The 9227-nt window shown below is 38.8% G+C and overlaps 1 protein-coding gene across 1 annotated transcript in view; it reads right to left on the minus strand.

The window, feature by feature from the left end:
* Positions 1-57: 57 nt before the first annotated feature.
* The window catches only part of LOC107549542 (actin, alpha cardiac muscle 1), a 20402-nt gene continuing 11232 nt past the window's right edge, over positions 58-9227 (minus strand). The window contains exons 10-11 of the mRNA XM_016230673.1: positions 3828-3832; positions 58-69 (exon numbers count right to left, since the gene is read on the minus strand). The gene's annotated coding sequence lies outside the window, so the exon portion shown is untranslated. The remainder of the gene's footprint in view (positions 70-3827; positions 3833-9227) is intronic.

Here is a 9227-nt window from a genome sequence, read left to right on the forward strand (position 1 = left end):
CGCCGAGCCCAGTCCAGTCCCGGAGCTCGCCGAGCCCAGTCCAGTCCCGGAGCTCACTATTTGGCAACACTATTCACCTTTTTCTTCCCGTAAAAATGGACGTGGCCATTTGTAAATTCTATGGGTCTTGCTTTCGGTATTATTCGCGCCCAGCTATTTTTAGCTGTACAGAAGCACTCGTTTTGCTGCTTGATATTGAAAATTGGTGTGTCTTACCATATTATTTGAATGTGTTGTCTTAATTACGAACATACTGGTTTATACTGCAAACAGTTTTACTGTTTACTGCACGTTGTTATTCTTCTCGTTATTTCCCTATAGCGGCTAATGAACCGGAAGTCTTGCCCATAGGCTTACTTACGCGTTGAAGAAAAAGGTGGATAGAACCCACCATAACACACTATAATTGGCAAATAAAGCTTTCAGATCTCCTTAGAAACTATCTTAATAACTTCTAAGAACACCTTGGCAACCATGCATAGCAACACTATATTACCAACCATATCAGCCTATATTAGCAAACACCTAGCAACACCAACACCTCTCTGAATTTCCTAGTAACCCCCTTATAAAAACCTGAACACCCAAGCAATGCCACAGAAAGCACTCACATCATCTTAACAACCACCTAGCAACCAAATTATCAGATTAATACCAGAAAAACCTCTCAGACCACCCTGGCAACCACCTAGCAACACTATAGCACCAGCACTATAACACCCAAGCAACCACCTAGAATCCATTCGGAACAACTGAGAAACCACCTAGCATACATTTAGAAACCGTAAGAGTATTATGCTAGTATGCAGATGCGTATCCTTTCTGTTTGCTACTGAATTGTTGCCTTTGACATGCTGACACCCCAGTGGTGCCACTCCAACCGCTCACAATTGCTTTCTGTCCTTAGCCATTTAAACATGTAGCTACTTTTCTCTAGGTAGACTTATTTAAAAAGACTCGCAAGTGTGACACTGTTGGAAACAAATGATTAAAGCACTCAAATTTGTCCTAAGAAACATGAATAGTACAATGAAGCGATAATAAGGTGAAATGTATAAAAAGTGTTCATAAAACTAAGTGCAAGTGTTAATTAACTAATTTAGTCACATTCTGTCCCAGACTCAAATCCATTCTCAGAAGGAATAAATGATTTACCTTGTTGATATTACTGAGTCAGCCTACATATCATGCTTTACTCAGAGCGCCTCTAGGTTTATCTAAACTAGCTAACAGATAATTACATAAATAGATTATTAGTTAGCTGGTAAAGTGACTGTCTGAGCTAAAACCCAAACAATCAAAAATCCAAACTGTCTTTCCCACATTATTAATTATGGTAGTTACACATTTTATTGCAATCAATCAATCAATCAATCAATCAACTTAATTGAAAATTGAAGCATTTTATTATAATCTTTCGATTACAAAATTATTGAATGTGCCTGCTGGATTATCCTTACCTTCTTGTGGAAAGATGACATTATGCAATTTTGAAAAATAGTAGGTGTCTTTAACAGGTTTACACTTGTGTGGTAAATCCAGCTTTGCTGGAGATCCTCAGCACACTTAAGAGGCTCAGGTGCATGTTGTCTAATGAGTACAATCCTGAACAATATCAAGGATTTCCTTTTTGATTGGTTTGGCAAATCAGCAACCAGCCAATCGCATCTTACAAAACTGAGGACTTGACGGGAGCTTCAATGTCATCTCAAAGTCCCTTAAAAGAGGTAATACCTTTGATCCTTGCATCTTATACAGGAAGATTATGTTACCCCACTGTGAAAAGATAGAGTCTTAAAGGGATGTACTCTGAATGAAGGCCCTGGTGTTGGGAGGATGGTGTAGGTTGGAAAGGGCCCATGTGCTTAAGTCTCTGCAAGACATTCTAATCCCCTTGGGCTTGTACCAGTGTTTTGGCAGGTGACTTAAGGCCCAGCCATTGTGCTCCAATGAGATTTGTGGGATTCTAATTAGATTTCACCAGGAAGAGTTAGCAAATGTTTGTTGGAATGAAAGCCAGTTGCCAAAGGAAATAAACTAAAATGGATGGAGTGAGCATTTAAGCAGTTTTTAATAAGTGGCAAATGGAGCTTTATGTTTCACTTAACTGACATCTCACTTTCAGTAGAATTTGTCCTCTGATTCTGCTGAGTTTGCTGTATGGAGTTTGCTTGTAATGACCACATACATATCTAGAGATCGGAACATCTTATCCTAATATTTGAGTTTAGGCTCCTTTAGCTGCAGTAAGCAGCTGTTTAGCAAACACCCTAGCAGTCACTGATAACACCATAGCAACAGCCTGGCAACACTAAAGCCATCACCAGAGTACCCTAGCAATATCATAGCAACCTCTCAGAAGACCTCAGCATCCATCTAGTAATGGTATAAAACCCACCAGAACAGCCCAGCAACACCCAAGAAACCACTCAGAAAAACTTAACGACACCAAAGGAAACTCAAGCAAACAGCTAAAAACCAATCAGAGTAACTGAATAACCACTGAGCAACACTTTATGGTGACCAAGACACCCTAACAACGAACCCCTCAGAACACTGTAGCAACTACCCCATTATACACTATAACACCCACCAGAAACCCTAGCAATGCCCAAGATACCATTCTAAACAGTTAAAAAAACACCCATCAACATTATAGGCTATATAATTTATAAATTATATAGCATTTATAATTTTAAACTTTATAATTTATAGCATCCACCAGAACTCCCTAGCAACACCAAAGAAACCATTCAGAACACTTCAGCAACCACCTAGCATCATATACCATCCACCAGAACTGACTAGCAGAGCCCAAAACACTCAAAACACATGAGCAACTACCAACACTATAGCATCTAACGGAACACCCAGCAGCACCCAACAAACCACTCCAAAAACATTAACAACCACCTATCAACAGTATAGCATTCATCTGAACTACATAGCAACACTCAAAAAAACACTCAGAAGACCTTAGCAACACCAAATGGACAATCTAGCAACCACCTAAAAACCACTCAGACCATAAACAGCAATGAATAGAAGACCACCGCCGTACAAATCACTCAGAAAACCTTAGCAACCACCAAGCAACAGTATATCTTTCCCCAGAACTGCCTAGTAACACCCAAGAAACCACTCAGCTGACCTTAGCAACAACAAATGACATTCTAGCCGCCACATAAGCCGCGTTTCCACTGCAGGAACTAGGGACTTTGGGCCATTACTCGGTGTGTTTCCACGCAGGAACCAGCATATAAATAAAGTTCTGGGTAAAAAATTGCCCCTCAGAAAGTCCCTGCTCACGAGGTAGAACTTTTTCAAAGGTCCTGAACTTTCGGGGGCGGGACTTGAGCGCTGCTGATGGGTTGAGTTCACGCATTGTATTTCAACCATCATTTGCATATATATATATATTTAATACTACTGTTATTGTGTCATGAAATGTAGTTTTAAAAGTATTTCAGGCGAGAATGTAGTTGTTTAAAACTCAAATCTGCGGTTTATTTATAAAAACAGCCCCTATTTGAAAATGTGCTTCACCGATTTCGGAGAAGGGAGCTCCACGTGATCAGCCGGCGCTCAGTGCTCATCAGCTCATGTATCCTGACCAGAGCAGCCTCAATTCGGCTAGTCCTTCTGACATTTGCCGCTGGTTCTGATGTCTCTGTAGTGGACAAACATAAGATATAATTCGTTTTGGGTAAATCTTAACAGGTCATCTTTGGTCTTTATTCTATGAATCTATTAATATGTTAAAATTAAAATGAAAACAGGCAATGTTTGATATAATATTTCGTTTCATTGTAATGTAGGCCATGTACGTTCCCTGAACATTTCTGCGGCTATTAATATGTTTAAATGAAAACGAAAAGGGGCATTGGTGTTTGATATATTTAGTCTTATTGTAAATACAGTGAGGAAAATTGCAGTAGCCAAGGTGTGAGCTGACTGATGTTATCAAGTACGCTGCTGTTTGCAGAATTACCGGACTTGTGTCGCCCCGTCCGCGGGGGTTCACACTCCTGGTTCGAACTCGCGAAGTCTGAACTACCGAGGATGCAAGTCCGAAATTTGCGTACTTGGTATTGAAACGCGCGCAGACCTACATCACCAGACTATTTGCCTATTCTTCTCTATACTTTAGACCGCGATGGAAACGCAGACAGCAACAGGTCTGGGGGGGAAAAAGTTCCTGGTACAATTGTTCCGGGTAATTTCGGAACTTCGGAAACACGGCTATAGAAACCACTCACAACCCACGCAGCAATGACTAGAACACCAGCCCCTACAAACCACTCCAAACACCTTAACAACCACCTAGCAACACTATAGAATCTACCAGAACATCCTAACAGCGCACTACAAACCTTTCAGAACCCCTTAGCACCACCTAACCTAACCACCTGGCTTCTGGAAACCACTCCAAACCCCTTAGCAATCCCCTAGCAACTTTATAGCAACCACCGCAACATTCTTTCTTCAGATGTAAAGATCTTGTTAGTATTCTTCCTCTAAGACACAGCAGTCAACAGAACAACAGAACAGCCTTTCTTAGAAGGCTTCACCTGGGGCAACCCAGATTAAGTGCCCCGTTCAAAGACACAGTGGTGGTAGCTTATGAATTGCCCCGTCTGGCCTTGGAATTCACAGCCTTTGGGTTTGTATTTGGTTTCTCTTTAACTAAGCCATCCTTAGTTGAACAATTTTTTACCACAGAGGGAAAAAAATATTGCCTTTCTTTTTTCTCTGTGTCTAGTATCAAGCATGTCACAGTGCATTTTTTTAGCACATTGTTTATTGTGGGAATTTCATGCATGTCTTGGGTGGAGTGTCTGTGTTGTTTTTGCCGTTGTGTTTTGGCAGCTGTTCTTGCTGACTGTGACTTTATGATTCTGATGACTTTTCCGGAAATCCCTGACTGATGGCTGATGACAGCATCTTAGATCAGACAGGCTTTTGGATGCCTCAGTCTACACCGATGGTTTGACTCTATTGCAGGTTCCATGAATTGTTTTGGTTATTATGCCAGTGTATTGCCATGGGCTCATGTCTAGCAGTCTAATGAGACCCCGATGGCCAGGCACGGTGCCTACATCATAAGCGGGTGTCTGATGGGTTGGCTGCCAATGTATGCATGAGAGGCCCAGTAAGTGCAAATGACCTTATACCCAGATGACTGTGGGTTTGATTGTGGACCCGAGTTAAGGTCCGTTCACACCACGGACAATAAATAACATAGTAATAGTAAGTAACAAAACTAATAATATAGTTTTAAAAATCATTCTAATTTTACAAGAATTGGGAAATCTACACAACAACTGTAATGATAATGAAACAGAAGAATGACATTGTTGGAATCACTTTCAGAACGATTTCAGAACAATAAAAAAACACGGACAGCCAATCAGAATCCACTTGAATTTAGAGCTTGCTTTTAAAGCAATTGTATGTAAGTGTTTTACCTTTTAAAAACATTCTGAAGGGTACACTTCTAACAAGGCAAATGGTTTCAGTTTTTTTCCCATGCACCCCCAAATGCGTAAAAATGTTTGGTGAGAGGGCATGAAAGGGAGGACATAAGAGAGGGTACGAAATTCCACGAAAAGGGCGAGTTGCTTTACAGTTGCAACAAATACACGTGCACAGCTATTCACTGTAATTACGACAGTGGTGTATTTATGACAGTGAACTCCTCTCACTTAAACATGGGGGGGGGGGGGGCCAAAGTCGCAAAAATGCACAAAACTACATACAGTTGCTTTAAAGCGGCAAACGACATAACTGCAGCTCGTGCTTGTAACAAACAGAACATTATATCCGTTTTTACGGACGCTAATATCTTTATAGTTATCTTTATAGATTCCATTCTTGGCGAGAGCGTCCCTTTAATGCAACTTTTAATCAGTGTAATGCATTACAATATTGTGTGAGTCCCTATAAGAAAAGTAACTAATAACATAAGGTTAGTTACTGTTTATGGAATGTAATGTGTTATGTTACTTGTGCATTTTAAATCTGGGCTGGGCTTGGTTGTGTGTTTTAATATAAAAAGTTATATTTTTGACAAATATAAAAAGCCCTTTCTCACCAAAAGTGAAATAAATAAGCCTCAGGCTGAAGGAAATGTAAATTCACGTCTGTACGGTAGAGGGCTTATGCTGCCATTCGGGATTACATGAAGAATAGGACACAGGAGAATAAAATTCAAAACACTCTTCAGCAATAAAGAGAGAGAGAGAGAGATGCAAATGTTATGCTTATCTAAAGTCATTTTTGATTCTGTTTTTGTGCAAGTGAGTTGAGTAAATGCATTTTCAAATTTAGTCTAGAACAGGGCTGTCCAAACTCGGTCTTGGAGGGCCGGTGTCCTGCAGAGTTTAGCTCCAACCCGAATATAACACACATGAATCAGCTAATTAAGCTCTTACTAGGCATACTAGAAACTTCCAGGCAGGTTGAGGCAAGCTGGAGTTAAACTCTGCCGAGGACCGAGTTTGGAGACCCCTGGTCTAGAACTATAGTAACCATCATGTTTACACAGTGCACACAATGCCTCTGCCCTTACTGATTTCTCTCAACATGGGGACAGGAGAACTATCAGCCAATAACTCAGATATTTTATTGTAGATTAAAAAGTAATGCATTACTTTACTAATTGCTTGAAAAAAGTAATCTGATTAAGTAACTCACATTACTTGTTACCCCCAACACTGCTTTTAATGAGTCATTACTTTTAGGGAATTTATTTATTTATTGCAAGAGTCTTGGAGTATGTCATAAATTGTCACATGTCTAGGTATCTCTATCTCTCTACTAATACTCAAGGAGGCTTCTGTGCTTCCGTCAAGCAATGGTGCTCTTTTGCCTTAAACTTTTATTAAGCTTCATAGATGAGGGGGTGGAGGGGATCTTTTGGGGGGGTTCTAAGCATCAGCATTCCCTAACCCGCTTTAGAGAATTACAGCTTGTGCCAGTATATCGAGCCTGAATTATTCAAAACGCTTTCTAAGCATTGCACAGTGCTAAGTCTGACTGAGAGCTAAAAATAAATCAACACGCGATCCTTTGAACTGCTTAAATGTTCCACATTTGAATTGTTAATGTGTTACTAATTTATTTGTTTTGGGGCATGATTTAAATGTAGTCTAACCAAGTAAAGTGTAAATAATAAATAATACAATTCATAAACCACATAAATATTTTAAAGTAACCTTAAATGTGGATTAATTTATTAGTCTTAGATACAAAATATCAAACCAAGTGGCATCTACAAACAAATTATGCTAGAGCTTTTCTCCTCTCACTTAAACATGGGGGGGGGGGTGTCCAAAGTCGCAAAAATGCACAAAACTACATACAGTTGCTTTAAAGCGGCAAACGACATAACTGCAGCTCGTGCTTGTAACAAACAGAACATTATATCCGTTTTTACGGACGCTAATATCTTTATAGTTATCTTTATAGATTCCATTCTTGGCGAGAGCGTCCCTTTAATGCAACTTTTAATCAGTGTAATGCATTACAATATTGTGTGAGTCCCTATAAGAAAAGTAACTAATAACATAAGGTTAGTTACTGTTTATGGAATGTAATGTGTTATGTTACTTGTGCATTTTAAATCTGGGCTGGGCTTGGTTGTGTGTTTTAATATAAAAAGTTATATTTTTGACAAATATAAAAAGCCCTTTCTCACCAAAAGTGAAATAAATAAGCCTCAGGCTGAAGGAAATGTAAATTCACGTCTGTACGGTAGAGGGCTTATGCTGCCATTCGGGATTACATGAAGAATAGGACACAGGAGAATAAAATTCAAAACACTCTTCAGCAATAAAGAGAGAGAGAGAGAGATGCAAATGTTATGCTTATCTAAAGTCATTTTTGATTCTGTTTTTGTGCAAGTGAGTTGAGTAAATGCATTTTCAAATTTAGTCTAGAACAGGGCTGTCCAAACTCGGTCTTGGAGGGCCGGTGTCCTGCAGAGTTTAGCTCCAACCCGAATATAACACACATGAATCAGCTAATTAAGCTCTTACTAGGCATACTAGAAACTTCCAGGCAGGTTGAGGCAAGCTGGAGTTAAACTCTGCCGAGGACCGAGTTTGGAGACCCCTGGTCTAGAACTATAGTAACCATCATGTTTACACAGTGCACACAATGCCTCTGCCCTTACTGATTTCTCTCAACATGGGGACAGGAGAACTATCAGCCAATAACTCAGATATTTTATTGTAGATTAAAAAGTAATGCATTACTTTACTAATTGCTTGAAAAAAGTAATCTGATTAAGTAACTCACATTACTTGTAATGTGTTACCCCCAACACTGCTTTTAATGAGTCATTACTTTTAGGGAATTTATTTATTTATTGCAAGAGTCTTGGAGTATGTCATAAATTGTCACATGTCTAGGTATCTCTATCTCTCTACTAATACTCAAGGAGGCTTCTGTGCTTCCGTCAAGCAATGGTGCTCTTTTGCCTTAAACTTTTATTAAGCTTCATAGATGAGGGGGTGGAGGGGATCTTTTGGGGGGGTTCTAAGCATCAGCATTCCCTAACCCGCTTTAGAGAATTACAGCTTGTGCCAGTATATCGAGCCTGAATTATTCAAAACGCTTTCTAAGCATTGCACAGTGCTAAGTCTGACTGAGAGCTAAAAATAAATCAACACGCGATCCTTTGAACTGCTTAAATGTTCCACATTTGAATTGTTAATGTGTTACTAATTTATTTGTTTTGGGGCATGATTTAAATGTAGTCTAACCAAGTAAAGTGTAAATAATAAATAATACAATTCATAAACCACATAAATATTTTAAAGTAACCTTAAATGTGGATTAATTTATTAGTCTTAGATACAAAATATCAAACCAAGTGGCATCTACAAACAAATTATGCTAGAGCTTTTCTCAGAACTGATTTTTATTAGTTTTTATTAGGCCTTTTACAATGACATTCTGCAGTTTTATTCATGGTAATTTTAGTGGCTGAAGTCACTTCTCCTCAAATTCACACATGTGTCTTGCCAACGTAATGGCAGATCTTCCCAATAACATGTTGCACAAAGTTTGATAAGACTTTGATAACACATTTTTATTAATTTTATAATTGTTTTGTTAACTATATTATATTATATCCCTATGTAGGACAAGCTGTTTGAAGAATGGATATATATATATATATATATATATATATATATATATATATATATATATATATATAT

Source organism: Sinocyclocheilus grahami, unplaced genomic scaffold (assembly GCF_001515645.1).
Source record: "Sinocyclocheilus grahami isolate Dianchi unplaced genomic scaffold, SAMN03320097.WGS_v1.1 scaffold374.1, whole genome shotgun sequence".
NCBI lineage: Eukaryota > Metazoa > Chordata > Actinopteri > Cypriniformes > Cyprinidae > Sinocyclocheilus > Sinocyclocheilus grahami.